This window comes from Carassius carassius, chromosome 50, assembly GCF_963082965.1.
Source record: "Carassius carassius chromosome 50, fCarCar2.1, whole genome shotgun sequence".
In the NCBI taxonomy this organism is placed as follows: Eukaryota; Metazoa; Chordata; class Actinopteri; order Cypriniformes; family Cyprinidae; genus Carassius; species Carassius carassius.
The window spans coordinates 132,501-150,000 of record NC_081804.1 but is presented as its reverse complement, the minus strand read 5'-3'; the positions used below and the strand labels follow the sequence as shown (position 1 = coordinate 150,000).

The 17,500-nt window shown below is 43.9% G+C and overlaps 1 protein-coding gene across 1 annotated transcript in view; it reads left to right on the top strand.

Annotated features, from left to right (window-relative positions):
- LOC132133498 (protein kinase C-binding protein NELL2-like) overlaps nt 1–17,500 on the top strand; it is a 95,484-nt gene that overhangs the window by 8,280 nt on the left and 69,704 nt on the right. The window lies entirely within an intron of this gene.

The window sequence follows — 17,500 nt, the reverse complement described above, 5'->3', positions numbered from 1 at the left end:
GGATTTTTCTTCCTCTGCAAAATATCTATTTACACGTGCAGATGTGTGCATGTTTCTTTGCATGTGTCAGGAAGGATAAGGTTATATTTGGGTGTGACAGTAGCTCTGACTTAATGCATGCATTTCAATTGCAATGGAACATGCGTAAATATCTATTTTGTATTCTGGTCATTTTGACCTGGAGAGGATTTTTCCACCTAAAAATGCTTATGAATGTTATCGCATTAGACTAAAATGTACTGACTTTGCTTACTCAGGGTATGACAACTATACACCCCTAAAAAATTATAATTTTGTACTTTTTGGGGATTTTTTTTTTCTCACACTCAAAAATGACCGGCCTACATAAAAATAGCTTGTAAATAATCAACTTATTTTGTTGCAATTAGACCAGGCTGTGTAATTGTTTTTGGAACTGATTGGCTGATCTGAGCTTATGCACCAGAGTTTTTAAATGAAAAAACTCAGACCAATCAATCGGTTCCAAAAAGAAATACAAAACATGTGCTCTTAAGAAGATCCAATATTTGGAAATTATTTAGCATAATGAGAGACTTACAAGGCATTTTTGACTGGGAACAGCTAATAGGGAAAAGATTTTATGAGTAATATTTAGCACAAGACACTCAGCATATGCAAACAACACAAACGGCTCTAAATAGCTGCAGAAGTGCTGAACTGTGTCTAACGCTGGCGGTTTGCTTCGTATCTCGTCTCTGTGGGATGAATGGACCCTTACGGGGCCCTTGACAATTCAGAGGCTCTCTGGAAACAAAGTGCCGTGGCTCTTTATGGAAACAGACACTGAAGAATACTGGGATGCATAATGAGATTAGTCCTCCGACGGTGTTCAGATCGGTGTTAAAGCGGGTCCTCACAGTTTATCTCCAGCGAGTTCTGCTGTTGACAAATAATGACCTGTTTGGGAAGTGCGTTATGATGCAACAAGTCGCAAGCTTGGGATGCTGGAAGCGTTGCGGTTCAGAGTTTTGCTGTGTGATATGTGCTGGCACTGCAGTAGCTGTTCAGGGAAATAAAAGTTGAAGGAAAGCCATGCGCTGTGATTGTGCTGTGCTGCAACATCCAGCTGCTTTACATGGTTAGATGTGCAGTTATGCAGTGAGAGTTTTCATTCCCTCATAATGACCTTGCAGCTCTTTTAAAGCCTTGACAGTTCATTTAAATAGATAGAAACTTAGAAAGAAACTTAAATAGAAACTTTTTCTGCAGAAAAGTGTAATTAATGTACCACTAGTGGCACTAAAGGAAAGTCCAAAAATTGCAATCTTTTTGCTGTCTCTAGTTGCACTGAAATCACACATTTCACTTTTATACTTTTCAAGATAAAATCTAAATTTACTGTCTTAATCAGTGTTCCCCATCTTTATGTGAATGACTGGTGCATGTTATTATAAAAAAAAAATAATATTAATAAAATCTGATAATTCAATATTATTTTTCCACTATCCAATCAGTTCCTCATGGTTAAAATCAAGATTTGTTCATAGCTTTTCAGTAATGCAATAAGAGTTTATTCATTCCATCCTTGTCTCATCTTCATTTACTCTTCCTTGCTCCTTTCTAATGCATGCATTTATAAATACTTTCACTGCACTCTATTGTTGCTATAAATCATCTCAGATATCTGTGCACACACTCACTCACTCACTCACACACACACACTCATCATTACAGGCATTAAATGACGTGTTTGTTGTCTGAGCGGCGGTGATATGCTCTAAGTGACAGTGGGAAGGCTGTGGAGAACAGCAGGATAAAACCGGAGCGTCGCCGGCTGAACCTTTCCCTTCTAATTGGGACAGCAGGGCATTCATGGAGCTGGAGGGAGTCTGAGACCAGATTTAGACCACAAACAGAGTCTCTGAGGGGTGTTTACGTACTAAATGCTCACGGTGAACAATTTCAAACTGATTAAAGGTGCTTTTATAGCCACAAATGAAAATTTTACGAAGATGTACTCACCCTCAGATCATCCCAGATCAGGATGAGTTTGTGTCTTCATCAGGTTTGTAGAAATGTAGCATTGCATCAGTGTCTCATCAATGGATGCTCTGCAGTGAATGGGTGCCGTCAGAATGAGAGTCTGATAAAAACATCACAATAATCCACAGCACTCCAGTCCATCAGTGTACATCTGGAGAAGACAAAAGATGAAACACATCCAGCATTAAGATGATTTTAACTCAAATACATAGTCTATAATCCATAATAACACTTCCTCCAGTGAAGAAGTGCATCTGCTGTTGTCTCTCACAGATTAGTTTAGATCTGTGTAAACGCTGCTTGATCTGTGCAGATTTCTCTCCTGATTCAGATCAGAACACTTTTTCACTGGAGGAAGTGTTATTATGGATCTAGCACAAAATAAATGTTTGGTTTAAATTGAAGAAATTAAGACAGATGTACAGTATATCACAATTTATCATTAAAAAAATATTTAAAGCCTTTTATTAGACAGACAGACTGACAGACAGACAGAAATAAATAAGTAAATAAATATGTTTTAATAAAACTGTAGTGTTGTGTTGTAAGGAAACTGTTACATTTTCATTTGATTATTTTTCAGAAGATTGATTAAATTGTTGAAGTTTTATGAATTAAATTAATTGGATGTGCTTTTTGGTTATTAAATTAAGAACATTGAGAACATTTTGGGAATAAATAATATTTCATGGGAAATAATTTTTGTCACAACAAATGAGAAAACTGAAAGGTATAATCTACAAATTGCCAAAATAAAAGTTTGGTTTAACTTGACGAAATTATTACAGAATTACAATAAATTTTTAATTAGTAATTAGAAAAACCCTCTGCTCTGCAGCACTTTATTTAATAAATAATTAAACAAATAAATAACTGCAGTGTTCTGTTGTAAAGGAATTGTTATATTTTCTTTATTTTGCATTACAAAACTTAAAAAAGCTACAACCCGAATTCCGGAAAAGTTGGGACGTTTTTTAAATTTTAATAAAATGAAAACTAAAAGACTTTCAAATCACAAGAGCCAATATTTTATTCACAATAGAACATAGATAACATAGCAAATGTTTAAACTGAGAAAGTTTACAATTTTCTGCACAAAATGAGCTCATTTCAATTTTGATTTCTGCTACAGGTCTCAAAATAGTTGGGACGGGGCATGTTTACCATGGTGTAGCATCTCCTTTTCTTTTCAAAACAGTTTGAAGACGTCTGGGTATTGAGGCTATGAGTTGCTGGAGTTTTGCTGTTGGAATTTGGTCCCATTCTTGCCTTATATAGATTTCCAGCTGCTGAAGAGTTCGTGGTCGTCTTTGACGTATTTTTCGTTTAATGATGCGCCAAATGTTCTCTATAGGTGAAAGATCTGGACTGCAGGCAGGCCAGGTTAGCACCCGGACTCTTCTACGACGAAGCCATGCTGTTGTTATAGCTGCAGTATGTGGTTTTGCATTGTCCTGCTGAAATAAACAAGGCCTTCCCTGAAATAGACGTTGTTTGGAGGGAAGCATATGTTGCTCTAAAACCTTTATATACCTTTCAGCATTCACAGAGCCTTCCAAAACATGCAAGCTGCCCATACCGTATGCACTTATGCACCCCCATACCATCAGAGATGCTGGCTTTTGAACTGAACGCTGATAACATGCTGGAAGGTCTCCCTCCTCTTTAGCCCGGAGGACACGGCGTCCGTGATTTCCAACAAGAATGTCAAATTTGGACTCGTCTGACCATAAAACACTATTCCACTTTGAAATAGTCCATTTTAAATGAGCCTTGGCCCACAGGACACGACGGCGCTTCTGGACCATGTTCACATATGGCTTCCTTTTTGCATGATAGAGCTTTAGTTGGCATCTGCTGATGGCACGGCGGATTGTGTTTACCGACAGTGGTTTCTGAAAGTATTCCTGGGCCCATTTAGTAATGTCATTGACACAATCATGCCGATGAGTGATGCAGTGTCGTCTGAGAGCCTGAAGACCACAGGCATCCAATAAAGGTCTCCGGCCTTGTCCCTTACGCACAGAGATTTCTCCAGTTTCTCTGAATCTTTTGATGATGTTATGCACTGTACAGTCGTGGCCAAAAGTTTTGAGAATTACATAAATATTAGTTTTCAAAAAGTTTGCTGCTAAACTGCTTTTAGATCTTTGTTTCAGTTGTTTCTGTGATGTACTGAAATATAATTACAAGCACTTCATACGTTTCAAAGGCTTTTATCGACAATTACATGACATTTATGCAAAGAGTCAGTATTTGCAGTGTTGGCCCTTCTTTTTCAGGACCTCTGCAATTCGACTGGGCATGCTCTCGATCAACTTCTGGGCCAAATCCTGACTGATAGCAACCCATTCTTTCATAATCACTTCTTGGAGTTTGTCAGAATTAGTGGGTTTTTGTTTGTCCACCCGCCTCTTGAGGATTGACCACAAGTTCTCAATGGGATTAAGATCTGGGGAGTTTCCAGCCCATGGACCCAAAATTTCAACATTCTGGTCACCGAGCCACTTAGTTATCACTTTTGCCTTATGGCACGGTGCTCCATCGTGCTGGAAAATGCATTGTTCTTCACCAAACTGTTGTTGGATTGTTGGAAGAAGTTGCTGTTGGGGGGTGTTTTGGTACCATTCTTTATTCATGGCTGTGTTTTTGGGCAGAATTGTGAGTGAGCCCACTCCCTTGGATGAGAAGCAACCCCACACATGAATGGTGTCAGGATGCTTTACTGTTGGCATGACACAGGACTGATGGTAGCGCTCACCTTTTCTTCTCCGGACAAGCCTTTTTCCAGATGCCTCAAACAATCGGAAAGAGGCTTCATCGGAGAATATGACTTTGCCCCAGTCCTCAGCAGTCCATTCACTATACTTTCTGCAGAAGATCAATCTGTCCCTGATGTTTTTTTTGGAGAGAAGTGGCTTCTTTGCTGCCCTTCTTGACACCAGGCCATCTTCCAGAAGTCTTGTCCTCACTGTGCGTGCAGATGCGCTCACACCTGCCTGCTGCCATTCCTGAGCAAGCTCTGCACTGGTGCCACTCCGATCCCGCAGCTCAATCCTCTTTAGGAGACCATCCTGCCGCTTGCTGGACTTTCTTGGACGCCCTGAAGCCTTCTTTACAAGAATTGAACCTCTTTCCTTGAAGTTCTTGATGATCCTATAAATTGTTGATTTAGGTGCAATCTTAGTAGCCACAATATCCTTGCCTGTGAAGCCATTTTTATGCAACGCAATGATGGCTGCACGCGTTTCTTTGCAGGTCACCATGGTTAACAATGGAAGAACAATGATTTCAAGCATCACCCTCCTTTTAACATGTCAAGTCTGCCATTCTAACCCAATCAGCCTGACATAATGATCTCCAGCCTTGTGCTCGTCAACATTCTCACCTGAGTTAACAAGACGATTACTGAAATGATCTCAGCAGGTCCTTTAATGACAGCAATCAAATGCAGTGGAAAGGTTTATTTGGTATTAAGTTAATTTTCATGGCAAAGAAGGACTATGCAATTCATCTGATCACTCTTCATAACATTCTGGAGTATATGCAAATTGCTATTATAAAAACTTAAGCAGCAACTTTTCCAATTTCCAATATTTATGTAATTCTCAAAACTTTTGGCCACGACTGTAGATGATTAGATTTGCAAAGCCTTTGCAATTTGACGTTGAGGAACATTGTTTTCCACAATTTTTTTACACAGTCTTTCACAGATTGGAGAGCCTCTGCCCATCTTTACTTCTGAGAGACTCTGCTTCTCTAAGACAAAGCTTTTATAGCTAATCATGTTACAGACCTGATATCAATTAACTTAATTAATCACTAGATGTTCTCCCAGCTGAATCTTTTCAAAACTGCTTGCTTTTTTAGCCATTTGTTGCCCCCGTGCCAACTTTTTTGAGACCTGTAGCAGGCATTACATTTTAAATGAGCTAATTAAGAGGATAAAAGTGTAAAATTTCTCAGTTTAAACATTTGCTATGTTATCTATGTTCTATTGTGAATAAAATATTGGCTCATGTGATTTGAAATTCCTTTAGTTTTCATTTTATTAAAATTTAAAAAACGTCCCAACTTTTCCAGAATTCGGGTTGTATTTGTGAATTCAACTAATTATGCAATTTAACAATTAAAATTGGAATCAGACAGAAAACACAAAATCTGGGAAAAACCTAAATGGATTACAATTAGGGGTGGTACGGTTTTGTGAGATCGTGACTCTAAAGCCGTGACACAAACTGAACGGTGAATAAGTTGAACCGTTCCAGCCCTAATTACAATCCAATATGTGACATGAGCAGGATATTCACTGAGAGACAATCTGAGCGTGGCCTGATGTTATCCATGGAATTGACTGGATGATGAAAATGACAGAAGGTGATTCAGAGTATCAACTGTTCCTCAGATGTTTCTCCCAAAATTCTAAAAACAGACACATCTGAGTCAACAGTTACATTCACAATAGCTCAGTTCTGCAGAATCATTCCAGAAAATCAAATCTCCAGTGATCCTGTGAGTGAACTTTATAAATAAATAATAGTAATTATAGCCTGAATACACTTTCAGTCACTTTGGATAAATATATATATATATATATATATATATATATATATATATATATATATATATATATATATATATATATATATATATATATATATATATGATCTCTGCTCTGCGTCTGCTTCATCAAAAAACCCTCAGGACGATCCTGAGAAAGCTAAAGCTGTGGTTTACTCGTGGGAAGCGTGTCTCCGGGATGTGTTTGTGGTCTAATCTCGTCCTCAGGACAGAACCGATGCTGTGGAACAAAGAACTGGGCTCTGCTGAAGGAAGACGGATGCGGGGTAAACCGGCCTCAGATTCCCCGTCTCTCTGGATGTAAATCTCACCTGGCTGAGAGTCATAAACACAGAGATTCAGACTGGAGGGAAATTGAGGATATTTTGGGCCTGTACACCAAGCACAGGTGCTTTCAGCACGATTTCATGCATCCTTGTGTTTTGAAGTGTGTCAGAATGCAATTCATAATTTCAATCAAAAAGATAATCAATAAGAAAAAAATATGTGGTGGCAGCACGATTATCATCATTAACTAAAACTTGAATAATAAGTATTTCAGCTAGTTGCCAAGGCAACATTTCTCATTTAGTTTAATTTCTTGTGTACATTTTTTATAAAAATATATTAAAGCTACATAGAAATATAAAAATCTAAAGACTAAGGTAAAACTTACACTAAAATTACTGAATAGTAATTGAAAAAAATGAAAATATAACTCTAAATATGTTGTGTTTACAGTATTTATTTGCTAAAATAACACTGCTTTAAATATTCATTAAGCATGGTTTATTATTTTTACATAATTAAGTGTGACATGATGGTGTCTGAAACCAAGTATTTTAATAAATTATAATAAATAACCTTAAGTACTAAAATAAAAAAGAAAAAGAAAAAAAGCTTAGTGTAAGCTACACAGAAATATAAAAAAGTCTCACTGTCCAGCTACAACTTAAAATAGAATAAAAACTCAAAATGTAAAAAGTCGTACTGCTTCATATATATATACTCTATATGACTGAAATATAGAGCACAAGACATGGACGCCTTTTTATGATGTCTTTGTCACTTTTGGAGCTGGACAGTTGTGGCTCTTCTGCACTTTTACTAAAATATGAACAGCAGGCTGGTTTAGATGGACATGAGGAGTCCGGATCTCCGCTGTGAGCCATGTTACAGATCCTCTGTGTCTCCTGATTGATCGGGATGAGCTGTTTCCATGGAGACGCTTGGGTCGAGATCTTCCCACCGAGAGCCTTTGATCGGGCCGGAGAAGCTTTCTGGAGCGGGAGGCACGGTCCTGCTGGGAATGAAAGGGCAACCGCCGCCACTAAAACACACCACCTTCACCCACTCTGCCTCAAATCATCATCATCTTCATCATCCTGCAGCTCTTCTCATCTCAGGATGGACTTCAGATATTTATGTAAATGTATTACATGCTAAAAAGTTTTAACATAAATATAATGATATAAATACATATAAGAATATAATGTAAAATATATATATATTTATGAATTCATTTGTTTATTAATGAAACATGGTCCAAAATTATTGGGGAAATGTATATGTAAATAAAAATAATGTTATAATTCATTATAAAAATTATATAATCATATATTTATTCAAACGTATTGTATGCGATTATATAATGTGTATAAACATATTATGTAAATACATGTAAATAAACAACGTAACATATGTAAATATATTTTTAAATATATTATACTATTTTGTACATTTCTTATTTATTTGTTTGTTTGTTTGTCAAATGGGTTTAAACAATGATTCACTGAAAATCCCTGAAAGCTCCTTCTATGAGGGACAGAATGTGAGAGGTGCAGTTCAGTTCTGAACTCCAAACAAGACAGTGACTAATTAAAAGAGCAGACTGAAGCCGGGGCTGGTTATTGGCTGGCACAGCTGTTAATTGGTCTTCTCTTAGTCGCTGGAGGATGATATATTGTTTTTTTTTTGGAGATGCCCGCATGTCTTCATTACAGGCTCCTAACTGTGTCACTGGCTCCTACACAGATGGGATCTCGCTTCTGAGAGAAAGAGCTGATCATTTATTGATGCCTCCATTAGACAGTGGCAGATGCACCTTTTTGAGAGGAGGAGGAGGAAGAGGAGGAGGATGAGGAAGAGGAAGAGGAGGAGGATGAGGAAGAGGAGGAGGAGGAGGAAGATGAGGAAGAAGAGGAAGAGGAGAAGGAAGGTAAAGAGTAGGAAGAGGAGGAGGAAGAGGAGAGGGAAGAGGGAAGAGGAAGAAGAGGAGGAGGATGAGAAGGAGGAGGAAAAGGGGGAGGATAAGGAGGAGGAGGAGGAAGAGGAAGAAGAGGAGGAAGAGGAGGAGGAAGGTGAGGAGGAGGAAGGTGAAGAGGAGGAGGAGGAGGAATAGGAAGAAGAGGAGGAAGAGGAAGAGGAGGAGGTAAAGGAGGAGGATAAGGAGGAGGAAGAAGAGGAGGAGGAGGACGAGGAGAAAGAGAATTAGAGGAGGAGGAGGAGGAAGGTAAAGAGTAGGAAGAGGAGGAGGAAGAGGAGAGGGAAGAGGAAGAAGATGAGGAGGATGAGAAGGAGGAGGAAAAGGGGGAGGATAAGGAAGAGGAGGAAGAGGAAGAGAAAGAGGAAGAGGAGGAGGAGGAATAGGAAGAAGAGGAGGAAGAGGAAGAGGAGGAGGAGGAAGAGAAAGAGGAGGAGGAAGGTGAAGAGGAGGAAGGGGAGGAGGAAGAGGAGGATGAAAAGAGGAGAAGGAAGAAGAGGGGGAAGAGGAAGAAGAGGAGGAGCAAATGGGGGATGATAAAGGGGAGGAAGAAGAGGAGGAGGAGGACGAGGAAGAGGAGGAGGAAGAGAAGGGGGAGGAGGAAGAGGAAGAGGAAGAGGATGAAGATGAAGAAGAGGAGGAGGAAGATGAAGAAGAGGAAGAGAAAGAGGAGGAGGAAGGTGAAGAGGAGGAGAAAGAGAAGGATAAGGAGGAAGAGGAAGAGGAAGAGAAAGAGGAGGAAGGTGAAGAGGAGGAGGACGAGGAGAAAGAGAAGGATGAGGAGGAAGATGAGGAGGAATAGGAGGAGGAGGAAGAGGGGATGGAGGAGGAGGATGATGAGGAGGAAGAAAAATAGGAGGAGGAGGAAGACTGGGATGAGGAAGAGGGGGATGAGGAAGAAGAAGAGGAGGAGGAGGGGGAAGAGGAGCTGTTTGCTGGGAGGAATCATACGAGTGTTTGTGCACTGATTCCCTGAGTGATGCGTCTGTCAGACAAGTGATTATTAATAACTATCTGATCTGTTCATGTCACGGCCGGGATCCAATGAGGCACGGAGATAGAACCAATTGCGAGTAAGTCTTTTATTAAGGGCAATCCAAAGAGAATAAACAGTCCAGGCAGAGGTCGATACCAAACAAAACCAAACATAAAACCAAACAAGGACACAAGGCAAGAGCACGACAAGATGACGGACATGAATTAACAATGACTCCGTGACACATACTAAGACAGACCGGGTTATATACACAAGGAGAGACAAACGCTAATGGGGAACTGACAGGGTGTGATGATAGGTAATTAGTGACAGCTGGGTGCAATAATTAAGCAGGGACGTGAGGAATGTGATTAATGAAGTGAAAGACACCGTGGGAAAAGAGGACATCTAGAGGACACCCAGGGAAAACAACCCAGACACTGTGACAATACCCCGCCTCTACGGAGCGGCTCCCAGACGCTCCACGACAAGACACAACACAGAGACAAGGAGGGAGGCGGACAGGTGGAGGCTCAGGGGGAGGGACGGAGGGCCAGAAAAAAAAATCATGGGGAACAGATACCAGAAGTGTAGACACAAAACAGAGAGACCAGGAGGGAGGAGGACCGGAGGAGGTTCAGGGGGAGGGACGGAGGGCCAGGCTCACAGAGGGGAACAGGCAGAAAACAAGAAACACAAAACATAAGTCCATAAGGACATCACGTGGTGCCCACCAGGGCGGAACAGAAGACCCCCGCAAACGTGTGATCAGGGCGGAAGCCCCCCCAGGGCGGAGCAGAAGACCACCACATCCTTGTGGTCGAGGCCGGAGTTCCCCAGGGCGGAGCGGAAAACCACCACAACCGTGTGGTCAGGGCGGAAGCCCCCCAGGGCGGAGCAGAAGACCTCCACAGCAGTGTGGTCGGGGCCGGAGTCCCCCAGGGCGGAGCAGAAGACTACCACAGCCGTGTGGTCAGGACGAGAGCCCCCCAAGGCGGAGCACACCTCCGTGCGGCTGGACCAACAGGACGACGAAACTCTGGTAATCCCCTGGTGTCTTTACTGGACTCCAGAAGATCGGTGCTGGTCTGACTCTGCTCACGAAGATCATTGGTGACTGGCACTTGTTCATGAAGACCAACGGTGACTTGCCTCTTTTCATGAAGATCAGCGGTGACCTGCCTCTGTTCATGAAGATCCCCGGTGACTTGACTCAGTCCTTGAAGATCCCCGGTGACTTGACTCAGTCCTTGAAGATCCCCGGTGACTTGACTCAGTCCTTGCAGATCCCCGGTGACTTGACTCAGTCCTTGCAGGTCCTTGCAGATCCCCGGTGACTTGACTCAGTCCTTGCAGATCGCCGGTGACTTGACTTGGCTCTGGAGGGTCATCGGTGACTAGCCCTGACTCTGGAGGGTCATCGTGACTAGCCCTGACTCTGGAGAGTTCACTGGAACCTGACTCGACTCTGGAGGGTCAACTGGAACCTGACTCGACTCTGGAGGGTCAACTGGAACCTGACTCGACTCTGGAGAGTTCACTGGAACCTGACTCGACTCTGGAGAGTTCACTGGAACCTGACTCGACTCCAGAGGGTCAGCTGTGATTCTCATCCTGAGCAGCGGCGCTGGGCAAGCAGCCATCTTGGGCCATGACTCTGGACAGGCGGCCATCTTGTACTGTGGTGCTGGGCTGGCGGCCATCTCGGGTTGTGGCGCTGGACTGGCGGCCATCTTGTACTGTGGTGCTGGACCGGTGGCCAATTTGGGCATTGGCGCTGGGTTAGCGGCCATCTTGTGCTGTGGCGCTGAACCGGTGGCCAATTTGGGCATTGGCGCTGAACCGGTGGCCAATTTGGGCATTGGTGCTGGGCTGGCGGCCATCTTGGGCTGTGGTGCTGGAACGGTGGCCAATTTGGGCATTGGCGCTGGGTTAGCGGCCATCTTGTGCTGTGGTGCTGGGCTGACGGCCATCTTGTACTGTGGCGCTGGGCTGACGGCCATCTTGTGCTGTGGCGCTGGGCTGACGGCCATCTTGTGCTGTGGCGCTGGGCTGACGGCCATCTTGTGCTGTGGCGCTGGGCTGGCGGCCATCTTGTGCTGTGGCGCTGGGCTGGCGGCCATCTTGTGCTGTGGCGCTGGGCTGGCGGCCATCTTGTGCTGTGGCGCTGGGCTGGCGGCCATCTTGTGCTGTGGCGCTGGGCTGGCGGCCATCTTGTGCTGTGGCGCTGGGCTGGCGGCCATCCCGGGTTGCGGCGCTGGACTGGCGGCCATCTTGGGCTGTGGCGCTGGAACGGTGGCCAATTTGGGCATTGGCGCTGGGTTAGCGGCCATCTTGTGCTGTGGCGCTTGGCTGGCGGCCATCTTGTACTGTGGCGCTGGGCTGACGGCCATCTTGTGCTGTGGCGCTGGGCTGACGGCCATCTTGTGCTGTGGCGCTGGGCTGGCGGCCATCTTGTGCTGTGGCGCTGGGCTGGCGGCCATCTTGTGCTGTGGCGCTGGGCTGGCGGCCATCTTGTGCTGTGGCGCTGGGCTGGCGGCCATCTTGTGCTGTGGCGCTGGGCTGGCGGCCATCTTGTGCTGTGGCGCTGGGCTGGCGGCCATCTTGTGCTGTGGCGCTGGGCTGGCGGCCATCTTGTGCTGTGGCGCTGGGCTGGCGGCCATCTTGTGTTGTGGCGCTGGGCTGGCGGCCATCTTGTGCTGTGGCGCTGGGCTGGCGGCCATCTTGTGCTGTGGCGCTGGGCTGGCGGCCATCTTGTGCTGTGGCGCTGGGCTGGCGGCCATCTTGTGCTGTGGCGCTGGGCTGGCGGCCATCTTGTGCTGTGGCGCTGGGCTGACGGCCATCTTGTGCTGTGGCGCTGGGCTGACGGCCATCTTGTGCTGTGGCGCTGGGCTGACGGCCATCTTGTGCTGTGGCGCTGGGCTGACGGCCATCTTGTGCTGTGGCGCTGGGCTGGCGGCCATCTTGTGCTGTGGCGCTGGGCTGGCGGCCATCTTGTGCTGTGGCGCTGGGCTGACGGCCATCTTGTGCTGTGGCGCTGGGCTGACGGCCATCTTGTGCTGTGGCGCTGGGCTGACGGCCATCTTGTGCTGTGGCGCTGGGCTGACGGCCATCTTGTGCTGTGGCGCTGGGCTGGCGGTCATCTTGGGCCATGACTCTGGACAGGCGGCCATCTTGGACCGTGGCACTAGATTGACGGCCATTTTGGGCAGTGGCGCTGGATCGGTGGCCATCCCACCGGAAGAGACAGGAGTGGCTGGGGCATCCCACGGAAGCCTATGCTGCAAATAAAATACAAATTCCCAGAACTCAAATGTGTCCAGATGGGCCATTTCCTCTTGAGGAACCGGGTCATCCAGCCCGCTGTTAAAATAGTCCTTTAGAGCCGCGTCATTATATCCCATGCCCTCTGCCAAGGACCAGAACATCTGTGCCATGGCACCCACCTCATTGCCCTCTTGGCGGAGGGCGGTCAACTTCAAATATTTTGCTCTCCGCTCCACCATCCTGGCTGGGGAACGGGAAACATCAAAAGACATACTGCTGGTTCTTACTGTGACGGAGTCGTTCTGTCACGATTGGTGTTACAGGAAACCAAAACAACCATCCAAACATAAAACCAAACAAGGACACAAGGCAAGAGCACGACAAGATGACGGACATGAATTAACAATGACTCCGTGACACATACTAAGACAGACCGGGTTATATACACAAGGAGAGACAAACGCTAATGGGGAACTGACAGGGTGTGATGATAGGTAATTAGTGACAGCTGGGTGCAATAATTAAGCAGGGACGTGAGGAATGTGATTAATGAAGTGAAAGACACCGTGGGAAAAGAGGACATCTAGTGGACACCCAGGGAACACAACCCAGACACTGTGACAGTTCACATCTTCTAATGTTACTGCAATCCACTGTGTACCAGATCAATTTCTATAGATGGAATATCTGTGCATATACTGTATTAGAAAGTCATATATTATTATTAATTATTGTTAATATATTATTATTAATATATTGTTTTAATATTAATAAAAATATATTTTTAATTTATATTATAATATCTAATTATGTTATTTATTTTGGAATATATACACACCAGACATGGGGACTTGTGACTTGGTGACTTGGACTCGAGTCGACTCGAGTCGCTATTTTTAGGACTTGTGACTTGACAAAAAATAAAATACTTGAGACTTGACTTGGACTTGGAAGTTAAAGACTTGGGACTTGACTTGACTTGAGACAGGATGACTTGAATGACTTGAGTGTTAATCACATCATGTTTTCAGTTTGAATATAAAATATATAAATTATTTTTAAAAATAAATTTGATTACTCAGCTGGAGCGCAGGCTGAGAATCGCGTTGTCATGACTGGACCAGGGGTCTCATTTATAAAACTATGCGTAGGATCTTTACTAAAAGTTTACGTGCGCCCAAAAGCCAAAAATGGCGTACGCCAAAAAATATTCCGATTTATAAAACCGTGCGTACGCACACCTGTAAGCAATGTTCCCTTTATAAATCACAGATCACCCGCAGATGTGCGTACGTGAACCAGCCTCATATCCCGCCCTGTACACGCCCATTTTTAACCATAAATAGTCAATGCAAATCACCTCATGATTGCTGATCAGCATGTAAATGAGAGTGGAATCCCATATATACCTGGAAAACTGGCATGCGACCCGCCAATTAATTAATCCAAGAAAGTGAAAACGTGCATTTCTGTTAGCCTAATTTTAATAATGGCGACAGGTGAGAAAAGAGGAAAAAAACGTAATTTCTCAGATACTGAGATTGAAACACTTGTAGGGGAGGTGGAGGCTCGGAAAACTGTGTTATTTGGTGGCCACAGCAGTGGGGTCACTAATAAAAAGAAGCAGTGCGAGTGGCAAAGTATTGCTTCTGCCGTCAATTGTGTCAGTGGGACAGAACGGACAGTTGCAGAATTAAAGAAAAAATGGTCCGACCTGAAGGTATACAAATTTTTTTTTTACCAACATATTACATTTGTGTTTTATTAGGCTATATACCTATATAAATAGCAATATTGATTTTCCAAAAGTTTTATTTACATGTGCTTACAGTATGCAAAATATGTGAAATAAAGATTCTCATTCATTCAAGGTGGAGGCAAAGAGAAAACTGTCCTCCCACCGCCAGAGCGTGGCTGCAACTGGTGGGGGCCCATGTACAGCTGATCTCACATCAGTGGACAGCAAAATCGCGGCTATAATTGGGGAGGTCAGCGTGTGTGGTATTGTGTCGGAAAAGGAGGGAGACACTGACGTGACTGAAACCACAGAGGAGCAAGGTTAAACCAATTTTTAATCATTAACGCTGTACATTTGAGTGTGTGGGGTGATAAATGGATAAATGTTGCCAATTGTTTGTCCTCCAGTCCTTCCGGAGTCTGAAGCTGTAAATGAACAGGAGGTTCAGGGTGAGGGGTTCTCAGATGCAGATGCACAGCGTCCGGCTCAAAGCAGTGCCCCTTCTGCGTCTGGCACGTCCAAAAGTGGTCGGGTACTCACTGACGCAGTCCTGCAGTTACAGCGAGAGACAATAAACGCTGTCAACAGGGTTGCAGATGAGCTACGGCAGATGAGAGAAGTGATTCAAGAAATTGCACAATCATTAAAAGATGCAGTTAAAACATGAACCTTGAGTTTTGTCTTTCTTTACAAACGCCGCATGACATCCTCACGGATTCTTGCACCTCGTTGATATCCCTCTTGTCGGCCAGGGGGCTGTGGCTCGGGGTCGTAATGCTGGGGTAGAGGGAGATCAGGAGGGAGAGGAATACCGTTTCTCAGTGCTATATTGTGCAAAACACCACACGCCCTGACAATCTTGCACACTTTTGCTGGATGGTATAAAAGTCTGCCACCCGAGGCATCCAGAGCACGCCATCTGCATTTCAGGATGCCGATGGCACGCTCCACAACTGCGCGGGCACGAGAGTGGACCTCGTTATAATGAGTTTCCTCTGCGCTCTGCGGGTTTAAAAATGGGGTGAGGAGCCAGCGTCTCAGGGGGTAGCCACTGTCGCCTGCAGGTTATAATTATATTAAAAACAAAATTGTTACAGTTCCTACTTTTTAATATTGTTAAACTCACCAAGAAGCCAGCCATCACGTACTGCGCCTGCATTTAGTCTGTTTCCTACACTGCTATGTGTCAAGATAAAGGAATCATGTGTTGAACCAGGCCAGCGTGCCACAATGTTTGTGAGGGTCATGTTGGAGTCACATATGATTTGCACATTAATAGAATGCACATGCTTTCTATTAACATAAGCAAATTCATTTTCAGATGGTGCCCTTATAGCAACATGAGTGCAGTCAATTGCGCCGATTACATTTGGGAAACCAGACATTGCTGCAAATTGCGTTTTAATTTCGGCCTGTTCTCGCACAGTGTAGGGGAACCTGATGTATCGACTAACCATATTAAGTATACCATTTAAAACGACAGATATTATGGCACTCAGGGACGGCTGTGATATACCAGACCTATAGGGCGAGATGATAGATTCCAATAGAATTATTTCATATACAAAAAGGTCTTAGAGACAAATTTGAGGATTACTTATAGTTTTTTTATATTATTAATTTACCTGTCTGCCAATTCCCGCTGGAAACAGCCGGTTGCCAAGAACCCCAGAGTGGTGAGGACTTGTATTTGGACTGGGATGGCATGGTTCCGGCGTGTTGCCCTCTCTAATACTGGACCCAATTCAGCACATAGATCCAAGAGCACAGCTCTAGGGAATCTAAATCGGCTTATTAGCCAGTCATCATCATGGGCCAGGAAATCATCATGGTCCCTGAAAACTCGTTCTCTCCTTATTCTGCCATTAGCGTAATCCTCCAACAGTGCCAGGAGTGCCATCATGAAGCATTACATACCCGGGTCACCGGAGAATTTATATGTTTCTAGCAAATAGACTGATCGTTAACACCTTGACAAAATCACTTAATTAATTTGTGGGCGAAAATTTAAGACGAAAATGTTATAGTGAACACATGCTTCTTGACGGTTTTGTAATGAACACCGTAATAGTTAGGACCGATGATGAGTAGCGATTGTGCTTCATGACTGTATTTGCAGACTTTGACATTTTATGATATAGGCTATGTACATTAAGGAAAATATTTCCTTTTTACACTGTGTTCTGCAGTTCTCTAATAAAAGGGTATTTCATGCGATTCTGTAGGCTATCACATGTATCGCGCCATGTCCTCCTGTGCTCCCGTTGTGGACAATGTGACTGTAAGGCAGCGTTGATTATTATTTTATTTTACTTTTAATACATTTTGAATTACGTTTGGATTTTACTAGATGTATATAGCCTAAAACAATCGGCACAAATAACACTGTTGGATTTAATCTTCATGATAATGTGGATATAACGTATGAAATGGAGTGAAAATTAAATGTCATTAATTCTTATAATCGTTCTTCTCACATTTATTTTCTACAATCTAACTTCAGTTCACGACCTCACCATCGGTGTCGCCAATTCCCTTTGTCTCCAGAATGTGCGTACGCACGGCTCAAAGTTTGCTTAAAGGTGCGCACATTCTCCCGTCAAGTTTGTTTTTTATAGATCACAACCTTTGCGTGGGAACTGGCGTACGTACGTTTCCAGCCCCGTTTTGTGCGTACGCACGCTTTATAAAT